At 40.5% G+C, this 22,005-nt stretch overlaps 1 protein-coding gene across 1 annotated transcript in view; it reads right to left on the reverse strand.

Moving 5' to 3' along the window:
- The window catches only part of agbl4 (AGBL carboxypeptidase 4), a 351,159-nt gene that overhangs the window by 155,673 nt on the left and 173,481 nt on the right, over positions 1-22,005 (reverse strand). The gene's annotated exons all lie outside the window — the stretch shown is intronic.

The raw sequence follows: 22,005 nt of genomic DNA on the forward strand, positions 1-22,005 counted from the left end.
TTTATTAATTAATGAAATCATAATTTAAAAAAATGAATTTTGTATTTAGTCAGGTTATCTTTGACTAATATTAAAACTTGTTGGACAATTTCAACCGCAAGCAAAAATATGAGGAGCACTGAGACCAAAGCACTTTTCCAAGAAAACAGAGACATGTATAGTAATGGATACAGAGCACTTAGAAATCATAATGCAGAAATTGCATCAATGTGCCATCGTGTCTTCTTCCAGAGAAATAGAGTTCAGCTGGTAAGGAGGAACACAACTGAAGGAATGAGGAGGATATCAGCTGGTAATTATCTGCTTGGAAATGCATTACTTTTCTGTTTTGTTTATGGCAAACTCTAGAATTTTATAATATACAGTAATGTGCAAAAGTCATATCTTTATATTTTTCTAGGAAAATAAGAAATAGGTGCAGCAATTTATTGAAACATACATGCGTGCATATAGGACAGAAACAGAGTCTAACGAGAACTGTAAACAACAGGAGGCCAATCCATGTATGAGACCGTTCAGTGTGTTTTTCTATCCAGGTATGCTTTAACTGCACTGCCAGTGTCTTTGGAGTAGTTGTGCTGAAAAATGAAGCCGTTGCCAATCAGACTCTTTCCAGATGTCATTGCACGGTGGATCAAAATCTGACGGTACTTTTCTTGATTTCTTTTTCTATTTGCTGGGTTTCTTTCCTATTTCTGTGACTTTCAGACCCTTTTTATCTCCTGTGGATGTTTTTTTAGGCCTGCCACGTTGTCTTTTGTTCCCCACGTGTCAATTTTCCTCAAATATTTAAGAACACACAGCAGATATGAAGACACGGGAGTGGCAAGACTTTTGCATGATACTGTATAATTGAAGCTACAAAATTAAGAGCCAACAGTGAAAAAATACAAAGAGAACTGGTTGTGGTAATTAGTTAACACAGCGATTTAATGCAAAATTACATACATAACAAAATGTAACAAAACTCATAGACTTGGTATTCAATAAAAAGCCACCAGCAATATAATGCAAATAAATACAAAGACTGATGAATTATAAACTAACTGGATACATTCGACTATGTCTCTCTTTCAGACTTGCTTTAAATCTGCATTCCTGACGTAGCATTTTAAAAGAGGCAAATATAAGCAGATTCTGCATCAACCAGTGCAAGCAAACAAAAAAAAGATTTGTGGTAAAATCAGCAGATAAAGATATTTCACTCAAAACAATAATCAGCCTGAGTGACACTTTTATAGCATGAGTATAAAATGAAGGGTAATCATCACCGACGCTCCTGCTAAATTAAGAAAAAATGACATATGCCAAAAACAAGACAGCTTAATTTTGATGTCGGGTCAGTTGAGAATTTCTACAGATGATGTCTGTGACTTTCAAATGTGGCCAACTCATGTTCCAACTCTGTAATTAAAATGACATTCTGTGACCACAAAGGACTAAGACCTTATTGTAATATATCTTTTTTTTTTTCAATGGTTTTCGGGTTTTTATATTTTATGTCTGTAGTTATGATTTGAGCTTGTGAGAAGCTAGAAGAGTAAAATGGCATTAGAAACATGTAAGCATCTCGTTTGGGCGTCGCGTGTGATACTAAGTGCAGTTGTTTGTGTGTTGTGCTTGTGCACTGTGTATGTTGGGCTTAGAGCTAAATAAAGCTGACTGATCCTGGCACCTTAAGGATGATCGATGGGGTCCGGGACAGCACTGCTGCAGTCCACAAAACTTCTCTGCCTACTCAACATGTTTTCCTTTACTGCTCTTCATCTGTCTGTCTTTGTCTTCCTCTCTTTCTTTTGTTTAGTATTCACTATTAAGACTTGGTGAGGAGAATTTAGCATGCAAGTTTCCCTCTTCTTCTCTTCTCTTTCATTTTTTCCATCTTTGTACCAGTCTCACATGTCTTGTCCTGTCACTCACTGACTCTGCCTTGACAGTTTCTGTAAAGACGACCAAGCATGGGGAACAACGGTGCTGCCGTAGGAGCTTTGGCAGAGGCTCTGAGAGTGGAGGATAAAAAGAAGAAAAATATGAGGGCGATGAGTGATTGGTGGGTTTGGGGTAGTGGGAGCAGGGAGAAAGGTGGAATAAGGAGATAAGGAGAAGATGAGAGAGCAGGGTGATGGCAGATCTGAGACTGATACGGCGATATACAGGAAGGGGTGGCGGCTAACAGCGGAGCGGCTGTGAGATGGCAGGGCTGGCTAGTGAGCTAGCGAGTCTGGCAACAGATCAGATGGAGATGCTATCAGGGCTGCGATAGGAACAGGACCTGATAATCAACAAACAGGACAGACTGCTCTGTGCTGACTCTAACAGAAAAGACTTTTCTTTCTGACTCAGGCCTGAAAAGTGAGGGCAGGAAGGACAAACAAGAAATGCATATGTTTGTGCAAACCCCTAATATACCCGGTTCGGCAAAGTTCCTACACAGAAAGCTACAGTGAACACACATACATGCAACCACTTGAAGATGTCCCTGCAGGTACCTACTGAAACAAAACCAGCTAAATCACTCAGCCTCTTTCAGGCAGAAGGGAGTGAAAGGCAAGGCTGATTATTCCTTTAGAGGAGGCGAAAGGAAAATGTCTCTGCATGCAGCGTCCTCAGCAGAATACAAATGCAGCTAGTGGCTAGCTACTCCACACCCACTCTGCCTACTGGAGCAGGCTCACAGGGTCATGTTACAGCCTTTAAAGCTGGACAAAGGAAAATGGTAAATCTTGAAAAAACATGGAGAAAAATATACTATTTTACTCCACCACCACCCCCCGAAGGAACCTGATTCATGCGTGGTAACATGGGCTCGAAGTAATGGCTGGCAAGGACAAACTAGACACACTGACAGACACATGCACACTCGTACAACCCCCTAGTGCCCACACTAGTGCATTAAAGTAGTGCCAGCCCTCCAAGGTGCAGGTTAATTAAAATAAGATGACACCTCACCTCTCCACATATTTCCCCATTTGGCTCTGCCCATTCATGCAATCCCACTTCTTTCTGTTTCTCCTTCGCTCTCTCTCTACTGGGCAGCGCGTGACCTTGCCGGAGACTGGAAAAGTCCTGGCTATTGATTTTAATTACTGCTGCTTGTCCCATCACAGCATTATAGTTATAGGCCAGAGAAAATGGCTATGTGACTTGTTATGGAAAAAGACTGCCTGGAAAGCCTGGATTACTGGCTAAGGACGGAGCTACACCTCCTTTAGATACCACAGTCACACACAAATGTGAAAATGCACAAAATCTTGGGCACATGCACACCGCTGCTCACAGCAGTCCCTTTGGTTTTTTTATCTGAAAGGTGACTGCTCCTGCTCAGCAGCTGGCAATTTGTTTTATCTAAATGGTACCTCCATGTGCCTCTCCCCTGCCCATCTCTTGACGTGGTACAGTTCCCAAACAGAATTATCACTGCACGGAATGAGGGGGGGAAAAAATTGAGAAGCTCCCTGCGCACGATAAGGCTCTCACACATAGTTTTACAATTCAGTGATTACAGAGACACAGAAACTCAAACACAAACAAGAATATGCAAAGAGTCACACGGCGAGAAAAACACCACAAACTCGAACTGCGCGCGAGCTACATCAAGGTCATTCCTTTCGGAGCGAGCTGTGGGACAAGTTAACTTCCAGGGTGTCTCATCACAGCCTCACGGAATAAAGAGGGACGCGCAGCAAAGGGGAATAGAGAGACTGAAACATTAGACAAAGGCAGAAAGTGGATGACAAACAGAGAAAGAGACAAAGTCAGAGAGAAAGGGACAAAAAAGAAAGAGGCAGGAGGAGAATACAAAGGGAGAGGATTTATAGAGCTAGCAGGCAGCCTTTAGCGAGGTGTCACTTTGCTTGCCAGGGCTTTTCTACTTCTGAACCATTGGTAGCTACAAACTCCTGCTCTGATTTTGATGGCGCCGGCGTCTCTCTGAAGTTTTGAGATGAAGGCTTATAAATTGGTAGCTTTCATACGGGCGACATCTTGTCTATATTTTCAAATCAATCAAGCGTAGAGGACACGCCAATCACTGCTGCTCTGAGCACTCTCACAAAGGCAAAAAAACATACAGGACAAAACACACAAGGCCCGGGCACACAAGCACACACTCTCATCCACTCCCTTTTATTTTCTCCATCACTGTTGTCACTTTCAGCTTGTCAAACGTTTATCCTGTCAACTGTTAGGAAGGTTAAATGTCTTCCAATATGCCCGTGCAGCTGTCAAGCTCCACGGATCCCCACCAGCTTATTTAAAGCAAATAGTTAGTCCGTTTGGCAAATATCTCACACCGAATGATATATTTCTTTATTCCCTCTGTGTTACTGTGCCAATAATTGAAGAGGCAATATTTCTTGGCACTCTAAAATGATGCCAGATGTTAGATAGGCTCGTTGTTTTTAAAGCAAGGCTCCGTGTTTTCGTTTTGCATACCGAGTCAAGCAGAAAACAGCCTCCGAATCGTCTCAGGAGTGTCGCCCATGTAGGTGTGCGTTTTCATGTGTGAGGAAGTGAGTGTGCACGTGTTTGCAAACATGATGGCATATATATATTCCTTGAGCATCCATCTATCTTTTTTGGATGCAAATCAAGTTGCAACAAAGCTTTCTGGAGACACTGTTACTAGGCAACCTGGGCTTGCTTTGTAATTTGATTGGCCTGCTGTATATTGTATGTGGCGGTACTGTATATTTATTTGACTGCAGCTTCGCGAGAATGTGTTTTTAGATTGGGACTAACTTCGACAGCCAGTGAGGAGTGAAAATCAGATGTAGAGAAGGGAGTCATCGATTGTGATTTGGTGTCTTAAGTGCGGCAGCGCTGAGGAGAGACCTGGTGTAACATTTGCTTCCACTGATTTCAGAGGTTAATTTTCTGCTGCAGTGTCTTTGTGTGTGTGTGGGCATAAAATAGAGAAGATGCACATTACAGTCTGTGCTGATGAGGTGAAATAACTCGGGATTAGTGCTACTGGTAGAGTACTCTGGCTAGCAGCAATAAGGTTTTGCAGGAAGCAATAACGCTCGTGAATTATAGACTTTCCAGTAACGAGAGAGCTGAGCCGTGCTCACCTGTGGAGACAACGGGCCGTTAGCAGCTATCTCAGGTCAGAAACAGTCCCCTGATGAGAATGCAATATAAAAAAATACGACACTTTCACCCGATGGCTGCATCCAAACACCTCAGAGGTGAACATCCATCAGATGGCTTTTTTACACGCTTCTTGTTAGGGGCACTGTAAAAATCTCTCTAGTCACCAATATTAGCACCGATATTTACGTATTACCACTGTATTTAATTGGATGACCCGTCACAGGATTGGCAGCTTTTTAAACCTAGCTGAATTTTAAGGTGAGTTAGCCGAATCCCGAGTTCAGATTATGCAGCAGACATTAAATGTGAAGTTATTTCCATGAAACACTGAAAGCAGTCATAAATCTCGAAGCCTCATCTAAATAAAACACCTTTGCCGTTTATAGGAATCCTGTTTATTCTGCTGATATGCTAAATGCACAGGGAGGGGTCGTGTCTAAGTATGTTTTTATCTGTGCATGTCTGTTTGAGTGTCTCTCACTTTGAGTGTGTTAAAATTCATTTCATCCAGCAATTCATCTTTTTTTCACATCACGATCTTCCCCATGCTGTCTTCCAAACCTCAGTCGACTTTACTTTCCAGATGAAACAAAAAAAGAAGACTTCAACTGTGAGACTGTGATTTTATTCTTAAATACTTGATCTTTTTTCTTTTAAATGATCAATTCTTTACCTTGAGCCTTTACCTCAAACTTATAGTCTGTTCCACTCTAAATTTAAAAAAATGTGAGAGATGCACAGCACTCATGCATGGGATACTTATCACCTGTGAGTCGGCACAAAGAGATGAAAGTGTTGGAGGATTTGCAGTAGCTGCTGTAACTGATGTACCCTGAAATAGTGGCGATGAGGAAAATATGTGGTGTATAAATAAATATTATTTTCATTTCATTTCATCCTTTTTTTTTCCTTTATTTGAAATTTCATCATTCAGTCTCGAGTACTTTTTTTTATTCATTAGTGTGAGAAAGCTACGTTAGTACAGTCAAATCAAATCAAATCAATTTTTTTCAAGGTTTGATTAAACTAATATATAGTATGACTTAATATACTGTGCAACTTAACTAATGAGCACTGTAACAGTGCCTGGATGGACCAGCAGAGGGCCACACTGTTGAGTGAGAGATGAAATCTTCAGAAATAGGAAGAGCTGTCCATTTCTCAAGGTTAATACAAAGCAAAATTGCACCGCACACTACCCACTTTGCTGTGCTAAAACAGATCTAAGAGGAAAAGACAGCTGCTTTGAAGGTTGTGCAGGTTAGTTGAGGAAAAACTGAGGAAGAAATACTTAAAAGTAATTCAAGGAATACAGGAAATATAATATGTGCAGAGGTCTGTGCAAGTGTCTTGAGGCACCCCTCATATTTTAAATTTTATTGCAATTTTCTCAGTTTTGTCTAAGGTTCATCTAAAAATGTCTAAGCTTTTCTTAGACATTGGCTGCTTTTTCACTCATTTTAAGTCTGTGTATCTGACTATTTACATTTTCTTTGGCTGATTATATTACTGGTCCACCAAGCTGAGTTCCAACGAGATGTAAGTGGACAAATCGACATATCTGATCACGGTGTGCAGTTTATTTTTTTAAAAACTAAAAAAGAAGACCTGGCAGGCCTAAAAAGCTGTCAACTTTGGATTAACAGCATCTGAAAGACATGTCGTGAGACCGGTTTTGGTTGATCCATCTACTGATCACTGAAGCCTCATCAAAATGGTCTGAAGGGCTGTTTCACTTAAGGAAGGGAAACAGGGAGCCAAATTACTTTACTTTAGTGACAACAGGTATTTGGTGTGGTGCTGGAAATTTGTGTCTAGATCCATCTGAAAATATGATGGAGTCTCTGTCATGGTTTGGGGCAGCAAATTATTCCATCACAATAGATCGACTTAGATTTTGATCCACCATCCAGTAATCTTGGAAAACATTTCATTTTCAGCATGTCAGTGATCACAAACACATTGCCAGTGCAGTAAAAGCATACCCGGATAGAAAAACACAATTAAAAAAAAACAATCAGTTATGGGCTGGCCTCCCCGGAGCCAAAACCTCAGCATTGTTGAAGCAGTGTGGGATCATCCTAACAAAGAATGGAACAAAAACCTGCCACCACCCAAAGCAGAACTTTGAACGCCATTTAAGAAGCCAGGGGAAATATATGTGAAGTCTACTTTTAAGACGACTAAATTAGAAGAAAAAATGTCTGAAAGAGTTTCCAGCTCCTTAAAATTGTAGAAACTTGTGTTTTTGTGTACTTTTGCACGTTTCCCTAAAAACTGCTGCACCTATTTCCCATTTTTCCAGCGAAAAACAAACAAACAAGGAGTATCTTGAGACTTTTGGACAGTACTTAATATTAATAAATGACACATACTTTACGTTTGCAGTGCCCCTGCATGTAAGTCTGATTAAAAAATAAAGTAAAACATTCCCAAAATATATCCCACGGGGGTCTCAGCCAGATTAAGCGTGCTATGTCTGCTGGTGGCTAGCTCCCCTGCGCCTTTTGGGGCAGCAGGGCAATTAGCAGAAAGCAGATGATCACTGTGCCCTCACCACTGTGGCGCCACTGGTCTCCCATGGTGCAACAGGGCAGGTGCACATTCGTCTGGAATAATGGTGGGTACAGGAAAAATACTAGCAAGGAACCATAAAGAAGTCATACACACACACACAAACACACACACACACTAATCTAACAATGTGATGATGTCAGCGTTCAGCCCCTGGTGAGTGGTGGTGTGTAAGCTAGTGGGAGTGGGAGGAGACAGGCTGGCAGTGGGCTTATGCATGTGTGTGTGTGTGTGTTTTAGAGAGGAGAGAGACGAGACCATCCGCCAATAACTGTGTGATGCAGCATTTCCCAGAGTGCAACATTATACTCCCATTACATTATCAGTATGTGTGTGTGTGTGTGTGTGTGTGTGTGTGTGTGTGTGTGTGTGTGTGTGTGTGTGTGTGTGTGTGTGTGTAATGGAACAGACAGACGGGCGCCAGACAAAGTCGTAATAATAACAAGACCAGACATGTGAACAACAGACATCAGATACACACACAGACATTTTTAGGGTATATAAGGTGCATATATTCTAACTGTCAAGTGGTTCAGGTTCACTGCAGACCACCTGCAGGATGCACATATAGTTTGGTGAACGGAACAAGCTCTATCCACATATTAAACCTGACTCTTCGATTTCTAGTTGTGTGTATAAAGTAGGTACTTACTGTTCACTGTTTAAGAACAATGGCCAGAATCTTGTGGTCATTCTATCCTGTGAAATAAGTTCCTGTTCTGCCCACTAAACATTAGGCTGTCCACAGAAATCACAGCACAAAAAACCCAACTCGTGTCCCTGTAGTGGATGAAGGGACGTGCAGTTTCTTTCAAAGTTGCTCCATAATCCAAACATCTACTGCAAACTGAAATGCCAGTAAAAATTCAAAGCACGAGATCAGATTAGCAAAACTCAAAAGGGCGACTTTAAAATCCCAGTTTTGAGAAAGCTTCAAGCTTTTTTTTAGGAGTTTCATAAAAAACAAAAAACACCTGTAGCTTTATACAGCAGTAGGTTTAATGAGCACCTCTAAATTGAAAGATTTGAGTATATACGTGTTGTTAGAAACACCTGTTACTTCATTTAAATGATAATTTCAGTATCTGTTGTCTCATAATTTGTTACACAATCAGTAAATGTCATTTGTGCTCAAAGCATTTTTCATTAGTAAAAGTTTGTTCACTAAACTCAAAAACATTTTTCTGTCGTGCTAAGTTTTGCATGAGGGAGATCTTTCCATCCAAAAACACTTGCAGCAGTGACATGTGTATTTTTAATTTTGATACAGTTCAATGATTCAACTGTCAAAAATTATCAGTCAAAAATGCACGAACTAGTGTTTTGTTTTGGATTTTTTAATGACATTTGCACCTTTATTTTGACAGGACACTACAGAGAATAAGGTGGAACCCAACCCACATCCAGCTGTTGCACCTTTGGGTCACCGGCTCAAACAGGTGAGCTCTACAGTGCCCACAAGGCATTAAATGTTAGTGTTGACCTGGAACAATTAATTAAAACTGTGCCACTTTCTCCAAATTGGTGGTGGTCTGCTGTCTTCTAGTATCCTACACAAGCAGCAGTTTGAATCATACACTTTCATGGATTTTCTTTAAAGCAATGCATTATCAGGGACTACAACATCTAGTCCTTTTACTGAATTTAAGCAGTTTTTGCTGTTTGTAAAACTGAAACTACCCTCTGATGTCAGAATGAGTCAGGCAATATGAGCTCGAGCTGCAACATCTCCGCTCCTGCGAGCAACGTGTACTTGCTTTATGTGTGTGTGTGTGTGTGTGTATTTGAAATAAGGTGTGAGAGTGATGAGATCATTCTTTCTGGAGAATTACTCAGTGAAAGGCAACGCAGCAAATACTCTGTGACACCGTCTGAAATCACTTTTTATTCCGGACAGAGATGAGCTCACAGCTCTGCAGCTCTTTCCAGTGATCACAATGAATAATGCAATGATGACCAACATAAATAAGAAAAAAAATATGGTGATTTTGCAATAAGACTGTCGACCTCGGGCTTGTAAATAGCAAACTTTACATTTTTAGTCAAAGGTGCTACGACTTCCTGATAGAGTATTTTTGACAGAGACATTTGCCAAGGTTATGGGCACGTTAAATATCTGAGTGACAGCAGTAAAAACACTTTTCGTAAGAGAAAAATAACTGAAGAAAAAAAAAAAAGATATACAAATAATCAAAGAAGATGGAAAATTAGGACACCTTTAGAAAAATGAGTTATAAATCAACAAGCTACATGATGCTAAAGGCTACCTCTTGAAACAGATGTACTTGAGCACTGGGGGAGCTAATTATTTGATCTCCTGCTGAATTTGTACATTTGCTCACTTTCAAAGAAATTAAGTATTTTTCTTGGTAGTTTAATTTTAATGGAGAGTGAAAACCCAGAAACAAATCACATTACTTAAAAGTTATGCATTAAATTGCATTCCACTGAGTGAAATAAGTATGGTGGAGAAACCCTTTTAGCTAGCACATATTTGCACATATCTCAGGGGAGATCTTGTCCCACTTTCAAAATTCTTTGGGTTTCTTGGCTCCCTCTATAGACCTTCTACCTCCAAATGGAGGTCTGGATACTGGCAAGGCTACTCTATGACGATAATGTGCTTATGGTTTAGCCAATCCTTTGTTGCCTTCGTGGTAGCTTTTGGGTCACTGTCATGCTGGAAGACCCATCCACAACCCAAGGAAAGGAGGTTCTCTCAACCACGATTTTACTGTATATGACCCCATTCATTGGCCCCTCAATGCAGTCAAGTCACCAAAGAGCTCGATTTTGGTTTCATCTGACCACAGCACTTGCTCCCAAGTTTCTCTAAAGCATTTAGATGTCCTTCTTTAGCATGGGGACCCTGCAGGTGCTGGAAAATTTAAATCCATTTCGCCGTAGTGTGTTACCAATGGTGTTCTTAGTGACTGTGGTCTCAACTGCCTTCAGATCATTAACAAGCTCCTCCTGTGTAGTTTTGTTCTGATCCACTTCCTTTCTCATGATCATCCTCACCCCATGAACAAGATCTCGAATGGAGCTCCAGACCGAGAGTGACTCATTAATATCATCTTATATTTGTTCCATTTACAAATAAGCTCTCTAAGCTTCGTGCTGATGGACTTGTAGCCCATTCCACCCTTGTGCAGGTCTGCAATCTTGTCCCTGATGTCCTGTCACAGCTCTTTGGTCTTGGCCAAGATGGTGAAAAGATGTGCACATAATGAGTTGAGATCAGCCGATCAGGCTAGGGTGTAAGGGATCAAATACTTATTTCAATAATTGAGATGCAAATCAATTTATAATTTTTATGTCAAACGTTTTTTGTTTTGTGTTTTTTTTTCTCCTCCCTCCATCAAAATAAAACTACCATAAAAATTAGAGCAAACTTACAAATTCAGCAGGGGGTCAAATAACTATTTACCCCACTGTAAGTCTTATTGTACTGCTGTTCCAGCTCTGAGTAATATCACTTTTGATGTTCACAGAAAACAATCTAAGTAAGCAATTACACCACAGTAGGTCATTTTTTTAAAGAAGAAAGCCTGACACATGAGGTAACTCTGAGGTCATGCTAGTAACACCTTCCACAGTTGCTCATAGCGTGATCAGTGCACAAACCCCATGTTGTGTCTGTCACAAGATCAGTAAAACTGTACTCATCCAAAAGCTCTTTCTGTCTTCTGCCCCCTCCTTACTCCCTCTGCGTCCTTCTCTCCCTCCTCATCCTCCCTCGGGGCCCTGCTGGTCTTGGCACAAAGATGCCAACCTGTCTGGCTGCATTTCCCTTGGCACGACGGTGACAGCTGGGGGCCTGGCTGCCCTGTCTGACTCCATACTCCCCGCTATATCGCGCACACACACACACACACACACACACACACACACACACACACACACACACACACACACACACAGTTTACGTTCACAGCTTGCAGGCAGACTGGTGTCATCATGTGAGTGCCGGGGGTAGCAGAACCCACAGGAGGGGAGAGCTGGAGGAAAAAATGGAGGAGAAGGAACGGGGTGTGGTGGAAGGGAGGGGGTGCATGGATGGGCGATTGGGCTTACAGACAGCCAGATGCTGCCAATTAACTTCTCCGGCCACCGCAGGGCTGCAGGGAGAGAGTCTGGCACCCATACCATTCAGTCCCCATCCGCCCAAACACACATTTTCTGTTGGCTTATGGTAGCAGCAACACTCTGTGTGCCTTGTGTGGGAGACGAGATGAGGGCCACATATGTCCTCAGAGCTTTGGAGCCAATAAACACATACACCTGGTCTACAGTAACTGCTGAACTCTTCTCTTCTTTTCTCTTCTCTTCGCTTCTCTTCTCAACAGGTGGGCAGATGAAAAGGCGAACTGGCGATTCAGGCAACCATGTCTGCATGCACATGAGTGTGCATTTGTGTGCGCATGGATATGTGATATATCTAGTTTTCTGATATATTAAGCAGGTAGGTTGCACATGGATGTATTCTCTCTACGTTATCACAGACTAACTGCTTGACACTGAAATCAACGATCTGTCTGAGTCCTACAATTTAGCTATAGGCTATATACCAAGTTTAAAAAATATGTATTGGTATATTTTCAAAAGAGATAAAGTCCCCACGCTCATGAAGCCCCAGCCCACGCTTGCGCTCAAAGTTCAACACTATGGAGTCGGGATGAGAATTAATAACAATGTAGCAATTCCGATACCATTATCGATTATCAATTCAACTCCTTATCCATCCTCTTATCGATTCTCATTGGGTTCAAATCCCATCTATAAACAGCACCGCTGAGGCTTAAATGTACACATCAGCTTAACGTTAAGATTGCTTGTACGGCAACAGTTGACGAAGTTCACTGATTTGTGGAAACTGCACAAAGAAAGAAATCGATCTTTTCAAACCACTGGATAAAAACATCACTTCACAGAAAACAGGAGTTGTGAGTCTGCTGTGTGACTTGAGTTTAAATGTTAGTTTGGATCTAAACAAACCGGCTGAGACTGAAAAGTCACACACTAACAGTAACACTATCAAACTAATGGACTGAGGCTCTAAAAGACCAGCAACTCCTGTGTTTTGTGAGGTAAGATTCCTGTTTTTGTCAGTGGAGTCTAGTGGCTTTGACAAGAGTCTGACAACAAAGGAGAGAAATATTTTAAATAATTAGGGGGTTAAAATATATTTGCTGCTGATTGCATTTCTGTAGAAGGTGCTTCTGACTGCCTGGAGGTGTGCTTACTGCCATTTATTGTAAGTAGATAGTATACAGCCTGTAACATTGAATGTGGATCAGAACCTCACAGGAAACTGATATATTACTGAATGAGTGAAAATAGTGCATGGGCTTTATCTTAAACAACAGAATGCTGTTAATGTTTTCTTCCCAAATAATAATAATAATAATAATGATGATAATAATAATAAAAGCCATGGTTCCTGACTCAGAAAACAGCTGCTACTCTATTTTCTATTTTGATAAACATATGTGTCATATTCCACTTTTTGCATTCATACAGAATACAGAGATAGTTGTTGGTGTCAAAAAGGTTGATCTAAATATTTTAGAAACTGCTGATGTGCTGGGATTTTCACCTCAAGGGTTTGAATGGTCTGCAAAAGAGAAACTATCCCCCAGGCCTGCAACAATTCATCCACATAATCGATGACATAGACTAGAAACACTTCGTTGACTTGGAATTTTATTGCTGACGCGCCATGCTATACCAGTATCGCCAAGACGAGCTGCCAAAACAGCACATAAGCCAAAGCCCAGCTAGCCCAGTCGGTAGCGCATGAGACTCTTAACCCTCAGGGTCATGGGTTTGAGCCCCATGTTGGGCGCAACAAAAATATATGATGATAACAAGGGGATTTTCTATTCTGATAATAATGAAGAAGAACAAATATGAGCTCCCTTCCACAACAGCATACTACAGTGCACAAGAATTTAAAACACCTGCAAACTGGAGTGAAATGCGATACTTGTTTTCTCGCATTAATATTAACGTTAGTTATCAGCAGCTGGGAACAGCTCATCTCAAAGATAAGAACAAACCTCACTCCAGTCCAAGTCCACTGCTGCAATCGTGAATTCATTAACCGCCTGTAAATTTTGGACTTGAAAAAAAAAATCTTTTCGATTTAATTGGATTATTTGAACTTATGGACAGAAAACATTTTTACTTTCCTATTTGCAAAAGATTTTTTGTTTAAACACTAGCACTTTAATTTGTATTACTTTAAATTTTATTTATTTCATTTTAATTCTGATGGTCCTGTTGAATAATGTTTAAATACATTTGATTACTTTCAAATTCATATGTAATATGAAATATCAGAATACGACAGATGGGTTGGAATCTAAACATCTAAAGTGGTCAAACTTTTGCACACTTCTATTTGTGTGCATATTTGTCCAAGTGAGTGCATGCTGTCAGGCTATGTAGGTGATTATAACAGACAGAAGGAATTACAGGCTATTACAGACGAGAGCCTGTGGCTGGAGCAGCCAGAGCTGTATTACCCTTAAAGGCTTATGGCTCTCAAAAAGCCAGCCTATTATTCCCACCACAGCACACAGCTGCCTGCTGAATGTCAAAGACATAAATATATAAAACAAGCATGAATCTACACAATGATATAGTACTCGTATTTTACAGTTTCATTTGAAAACAAAGTATGCCACATTTGGCTTGAAAAAACACAAACTGAGCTTGGCATTTGCCTGCAGGCTCGGAGTCCGCCATTTACACGGGACAAATTACTACGTTCTACAATCTCATAGACCACATAAGCCACATTAAGAGGACAAACCCTGAATGCCTTAAAGGATAAGTCTAAAGTAGCCCATATTTTCTTACTGTCAACAAAACATCTGAAAAGAGTAAAACTAACAATGAACAGATCATTCTCCCTCCGCCTACTGTGAATTATTTTGTCATCATGAGAAAACTACCTAATTATAATTATCAGAAATGAAAGTGTGCATCAGAATCTCATGATTACATCTGTTTGACCATGATCAATTCACAAAAACACACACAAACACAGTCTGTCAGATGAGCCCATTCCCTCACTGTTCTGAGTGACAGATGACGTGTCATGGAGCTAAACGGGAGAATATTTTAGCACGGATCGGAAAAGGAGAGACGGGAAAAGGAGAAAAAAAGAGAAATTGCTCCATTACACCACAGAGGTAAATCATTCGATGTGCTAGAGATCACAGAATGCCATTTACACTTACACACATGTTCACACGGTCACGTGTGCATACAGGATTTCTGTTGGTGTTGCTGTACTTGCACTCTCTCCCTGTTTCACACACACCCACACACACACACACACACACACACACACACACACACACACACACACACACACACACACACACACACACACACACACACACACACACACACACACACACACGCTGATCATCAGAATCCAAGCATGAGAAAAGCTGAGAGGCTGGATCAATGTTGGGCTCTGGTGATTAGCCTTAATTGAGGAAAAAGCGCTATGGGAACAAAGAAACATTATGACCTTTTCCCTGTCTGCACACACTGCGCGCTAATAAGACACATTCACATAATATCATACTGACCAGAATCGGCTAACTACATCAAAAGCACCTTCTCATAGGAACCGTATGCAAATGGATGGCAGAGACAGAAAAACAAACCCAGCAGATAATTGACGATCCTTGCCATGTTTTTGTGCGTGAATGGCAATTTTCACTCTCCTGTCGAGTGCATGCTGATTATTCTATCAGACAAAAAGAGTTCCATACGCGATGAAAAGATTGGCAGAGGTTCACATGGTGCTGTGGAATGGCCTGTCTTTCCTTCTCTCTCATTTCTCCTCTTTCTACATCCTCCCTGTTTGTCTGTCTGTCTCTTTCTCTCTCTCGCTCTCTTTCTGTGCGTGTCAGTTACTGACTGAGTCAAATACCACTTGTCAGGAGAGTGCTGTTTGGACTGACATGAGATAAGAACAGACCAACTAGACAGTTATATGTTATTCCTGTTGCTGCTCTCTGGAATGAGACTTTGATGTACAAGTATTGCCTGGACCAGGGGCAATAATAACACGGAGGCCTATAGTGCAGACTAACAGAACTACTCCAGACACCAAACGAGTGGATAACTTGGTATATACGTATGTAGCTCCTCACATTATATGTCAGAATCTAGTTGTTGTTAATATCATAAGCGCTAATTCAGATAAGGTGTTTCTGTATCCTTCCTCATCTACAGTTTAGCTGTTTTCCACTTTGAAGCTGGGCGGAGTTCACTGCAGCTGAGCTGTGTGCTGAGGTGAACACCAAACTGTACTTAAAGAATAACGACTCCCACACTAATAATGGTGTTTGTTCTGCAAGCCTTACCCGCATCCTCAACAATTCGACTGTAGTGAAAAACTACATCACACAGACTGCATGTCTTAGCATAATGTGGAGCAGATTCAATCAGGAACATGTAAAAATGCCACTGTTATAGAGCAACCTGCAAAATATCCAACTCCTTGAGTCTTTTTTTGAATTGAATTTGTTATAAGATAATATAAATGAATGCACAACAGTGAAGCTACTGGACCTCTGGGAAACCCACTGGTTGCTGCTGGTCAACGGAACCAAAAAACTTAAATACAATCACCTGAAAACTACAGACTTTTCCTAGTCCTAAGGTGGTTGCCTCCTATTTTGACTAGACCAGGGGTCGGCAACCTTTCTGATGATGAGTGCCATCTAAAATTTCCTCAGAAGTCAATGTGCCATATGATTGCATTAGCAATAAATTTAATAACGCTCTACATGAACAGTTACACACTATATATAACAACTTTATAGAATTATATTTGTTTGTAGATGTTGGCAGCTATCAGCGATTAGTTATCAGCTATTTTGAAACAAAAAAAATACTTTTTATCCATAACAAGAACGCCATAACAGCAAATGAACTGTACAACAGAAAATGCAAATGCTATTAATGGTCTCCTCACAACAATGATACGAAAAATAAGGTCTCTGAGTGTCCAGCATTCAGACGTCTACCTGAGGACACTCATGTGAGAGAAAATCTGCTCACACAGATGTGTAGAGCCAAATACTGTCAATAAGGCCTCTGCAATGTTCTGAAGACAGTTAAACTTGTCAGGTAGTGATGTCCAGCAGGTGAAAATGCAGCTCCATGAACACGCATAGCTGTGGATTCCAGCTGTGTTCACAGTTCTGCAAACTTTGACCCCCACAAAGTCGAGCTTTTCAGTTCAATCAGCTGCATTTCAATGTCCTCTGTGTCCAACCAGTTAATGCGAGACAAATCCAGCAGCTCATTAAAGCTTTCTGGTTTGATCAGAAAAGAAACCATTGGTCCATAGACCTGAAAGTCCCAAAAACACATAGGCTAAGTTATTTTTAGCCAATTACAAGTTGAATCTGGTAGTTGGGGGTGTTAGCTAAGATACCGTCATTAAGAAGCGGCACAACTAATGTGTCTATGCGAGCTAATTTGTGATATGCACCGCTGGTCCGGCCATTTATTTTTTAATGCACCTTCTCAGATTAACTCACTGTGTGTCGTGCCCAGGGCTGGACTGGGACAAAAAAATCAGCCCGTGCATTTTGACTAGAGACCGGCCCACCAGGTATTATAGGAAAAGCCATAAAGCCTTTGAATGAAAACAAACGCTGTTGTGACAGTGATGTCTGTCTTGTTGATATATGTATGATTTCTATACATTTTACATTGGATGAAAACTTTGGTTGTAAGATTCAGATAATTATTTATTAAAAGCGAGACATTTTAAATGAGAATAAGAAAGAAAAGTATTTCTTTGTGCCCCCCTTTCCCTGTTAATGCCCTACCTGCCCCCCTGGCAAAACTTTGCTAGACTCGCTCCTGCACAGTTACCAGCTGTCAGCTACAGAAAAAAAAAGGATCCTGGTGTTATCTGTCTCTCAGAAACAGTTCATAACTTCCCTTCAACTCATTCAAGCAGCGTAAAGATGCAGAATAACTCCAGCTTTGTGTCTTTTTCCATTCTAGCTGAAGTACGGGACAAACTGTGTTCCTTTATCTGACCCAGATAGACTGCAGGTCATAACTTCTTACCTGAAGTTCAGTTCACCTGACACTTGGACCGGCGGCCACCTCGGGTCTCTCCTCCTCCAGCCTCCCCTTTTCCTCATCCACCTGCTGGCCTCTGTGGAAACTCCGCCATAGTCACCACCAAACAACTGAGTTATTTTTACACATTGGCCAGCATTTGTCCAATCCACCACCTTTCATTGTTTATACCGTTACAAAAACAACAGCAACAAAAAACATCAGCCCATAAAAACGAAAAATCACCATCGGTCCACTGGGCAAATGCCCGGTATGCCCGATTGCCAGTCCAGCTATGGACGTGCCATCACTTAACCCTGTGGCATGCGAGCCCAGGGTTGCCGACCCCTGGACTAGACCATCAGTGTTGTCTAAAGCAATGTGACTCAAATGGTTTGTCCACCAGTTCCGACTTAAACAGCAAAAACAACTATATTGCTATGAAAATCTAAATTTTTATTCTGTCAGTGAAATGATGTTCTGATTTTATCTATGCCTTGAGTTGAGGTTCAATAGGCTTTCAGGTGTGGATAAACATTTACGTCCTCAACAAAAAAGTCACACTTCTGCAACTGTCATTAATAGGGGATTACAGGAAACTCGACATTCAAAATGATGCAGAATGGGTAGAGTGCTGTATTTCTGCTATTGCATCACTGTTTCATCTAATGTGTGTCAGATCACACTAACCTTGCACGTGAAAAATCTTTGAGACATGACTGTGGTTTGGTACAAATAGCTAACCACAGGCACTCAAACCACCTCCAACCTTTCACTTGAAAATCAGAATCAAAAAAGCTTAAATTTGCTTGTTTAAGTTATTTTGTAAGTGGGATTAATGCCTGTCCTTAGAGCGGCCCAGAAAACTTACTGGGTAAAAGACTTACACGCAAAAAGACATTCAGTTGTGTAAAAGAAAACGGTTTAAGTAAAAAGGACTAGGAGATACACTGAAATACACTAATGCAGACAGGTAGCTAAAATATTCAATAACTGTAGGAAATGAATTTCATGTGCAATGAAGGTAAAAAAAAAAGTTGGGATGATTTGTAAAATGTGAATAAAAATTCATATTTTATTCACTCTAGAAAATGCAGCAAATTTTGAAATTAAGAAAATGCACCATTTTTAAAATGATTTGATGGGAGTGAAACATCTCCAAAAAGTTGGTCATATTTACCACTGTGTAGCATCCCCTCTTTTTTTAACAGCAGTTCATAAACCTCTGGAAACTGAGGGGACTAACTGCTGGACGTGGTCTCATACTTGCCTTTCTGACAGCTCAACAGTCCTGGGTCTCCTTTGTCGTATTTTTCATTTTATTTCTTTAGTTGGTGAAACTGTTCAGCACTCAGACTCTTGTACTACGAAGCCATGCTGTTATAATACATGCAGTATGCCGTTTAGAACTGACTTGCTGAAATATGCAAGTCCTTCACTTAAAAAGACGGCGTCCAGACAACTAATTCTCCTGACCACAGCACAGTTTTCCACTTTTTTCAGTCTGTTGTAAAGGAACTTTGGTCCGGAGCTGGCATTTCTGGATCATGTTCACATATGGCTTCTTCTTTGCCAGATAGAGGTTTAACCTGCAGTCATGGACGGTGAACTGTTCCCATGGCAGAGACATGCATGTTTTTAATGAAGTGCTGATAGTATGATATTATCTACTGTATAGATATTTACAGTCTTTTGCACTGATGACCATTATTCTTAAATTGTTTAACAATTTGTAGATTCAGCTGTATTAGACTTAACCTAATTAGCCATTTCTTTTTATTACCACTTCCTTTCTCAGCTTTTTGTTGTTCCCGTCCCAAAGTTTTTGACATTTGTTCCACCCATCAAAATCAAAATGAGCTAATATTTTTTACGAAACACTAAAATGTCTCAGTTTAAGCATCGGATGTGTTTTTTGTGTTGTATTATAAACAAAATGTGAGCTCGGGAGATTTCCAAATCACTTATTTATTAATTTTTATTCACATTTTACACAGTGTTTTCCGACTTTTTAAGAATTAGGAGCGTAGCTCATGAACGCAGAGTGATGACAAAAAAGAAATAAACAAAAACTCTACTTTCAACTCTCTCAAGTCTTTCTCAGAAACAGGGAGTGCAGCCTTTATAGGCAGGTTACCCATATAAACAGCAGGGCAATGAGCCACATGAGTGCATCTTTAATTTAGGCGAGGGATCAGATCAAAATGCTGAACACGGTATCTGATATGTAATCAACACCCAGCGTGGACAGACCTGAAGGCATGTGGCAAGAACCCAAATGACCTTTAATGCCTTCGCCACTTCCTCTACTTGTACACCACATATACCGCATCCACTTTAAATTTTAATCAAGCAGTTGTCTATTCTGGCTGTGTAACAGCGAGACCCAAAGAATCATTTTAAGCCTATTAACTACATGGTTGTATACGGGCTTTAAGCATTGTTGAACTGCTTCTGAACCCACAGCAGTGAAGGGCCAGGACCGCTCCACTGTAGACACTGACAAAGGACTACAATTGCTGCTACCGTGTCACTGATGTGCTGCTTTCAGTACATGGTTGTTGTCTAGACAAGGAGTTGTGTAGCACTCTGAACTCATGTGTGAGGAAACGGAGGTAAAAAGAGAAGATAGAGAGAGAGAGTAATTGTTGACTGCCCACCTTTCATTTCCTCTCAGAGGCAAAAGAGCAACCGCCTTTCAAAACAACAACAACAAAATATTGAATCTCTTTTAAGAAAGTTTCAAAAAAATATTATGGTTTGATTAAAAAAGAAGATAAAGCAAAAAGCCATTTTGGATTTTTTTGAAATGTTTTAGCGAGTTTTAGCAAGTGTTCTTGTCTATCCTTAAATACTAAAGAAGAAGTAGACTGAGGACATTTACAAGCACAGGAAAAGCTAAACATAGAAGATGGCAATTAGTGCAGCTGCTGCGATAGCTCCACCCCAACTCATTGATAAGGAAGGCGGGATGTCATGGTCTGTGTGTTTTGTTGGGTTACTTTGACTTTTGTGGTTGTTATTCAAAAGTTTTAGTTTGCTTTTCATCGTTACTTTAGAGCCTTATCTATCATTACTTATAGCAGACTGAGTTTTATTATTTTAGCATTCTGAATTTTGGTTAGAGAGATTATGCTGTTTACAGTTCATTCATGATTCGGTATTTATTAGTCAAGCCTCCCCAGCGTGTCCTGTCTTCTTGTCTAGTGTTTATCAGTTGCTGCTTTTACTTTGTCTGATTTATTTTGTCTCGCTGTCACAGAGTTCTGTCTCTTCTGTGTTATTTGTCTGTTTATCCTGCTTGTCCTCCTTATGTGCTTCAGCTCTGGACTTACCTTTCTGTATCTTGTGCTTTTGCCCTGGAGGAGAGTATTTTGTTTTTTGGACTTTTTGCCTTCGACTGCAATAAAACTTTTTTTTGTTCCTTTTGTTTTTTGTTTATTTTGTTTGTTATTTTATTTATTTTTGAGACAGCTGGCATAGGCTTAAATGTTTACAATGGCTAACATCATATAAATGCTTCAGCTAACGAACCTTACACCTGAAGTAACATTAGTAAAGTACTCAGCAACTATGCAAACATTTCATTCAGTCTTAATTAGCCTGTTCCCTAATACTACATATTACATCTAGAGTTAAAAGCACTTTCTTTTGAATAAAAAAAGCACAACTATAAAAACATCCTTATCCAAAACAGTCATCAGAAATATGAAAAAAATATTTCAATTCTGAACCACATATGAAACCAAATGATGTTCAACATCAGCATCACTTTAACACTCATTTCGGCACCTCTCTTACAGGTGGCTTATTAAACAAACTACACAGGGATGGTGAACTAATGCCCTCAGAAGATGAAATTCCCAGGAAATCAGTTCCTACTTTAATCAAATGCCCACCTCAGAGAACTAAAAAGGGTTAATGTGAACACACACACACACACACACACACACACACACACACACACACACACACGGTCAGAACCAAGTTTGTTACATTCATTCCTCAGTTTTCATTTAGCTCACACACAGACACACACACACAAAGCGATTATCGCCAAAGGTACGTACTCCTGTTTGTAGCTGTTCCCACAGGGAAACTCGCAGTACAGCTTCTCCACTCTCATTTTTCATTGTCTGCTTATGATGCCCCATGTGTGCGCACTGACTTTCATTTAACCCCTCACAACACACGCACAAGCACACACTCACATGTATGCATGAT

Source organism: Astatotilapia calliptera, chromosome 23 (genome assembly GCF_900246225.1).
Source record: "Astatotilapia calliptera chromosome 23, fAstCal1.2, whole genome shotgun sequence".
NCBI classification, from domain to species: domain Eukaryota; kingdom Metazoa; phylum Chordata; class Actinopteri; order Cichliformes; family Cichlidae; genus Astatotilapia; species Astatotilapia calliptera.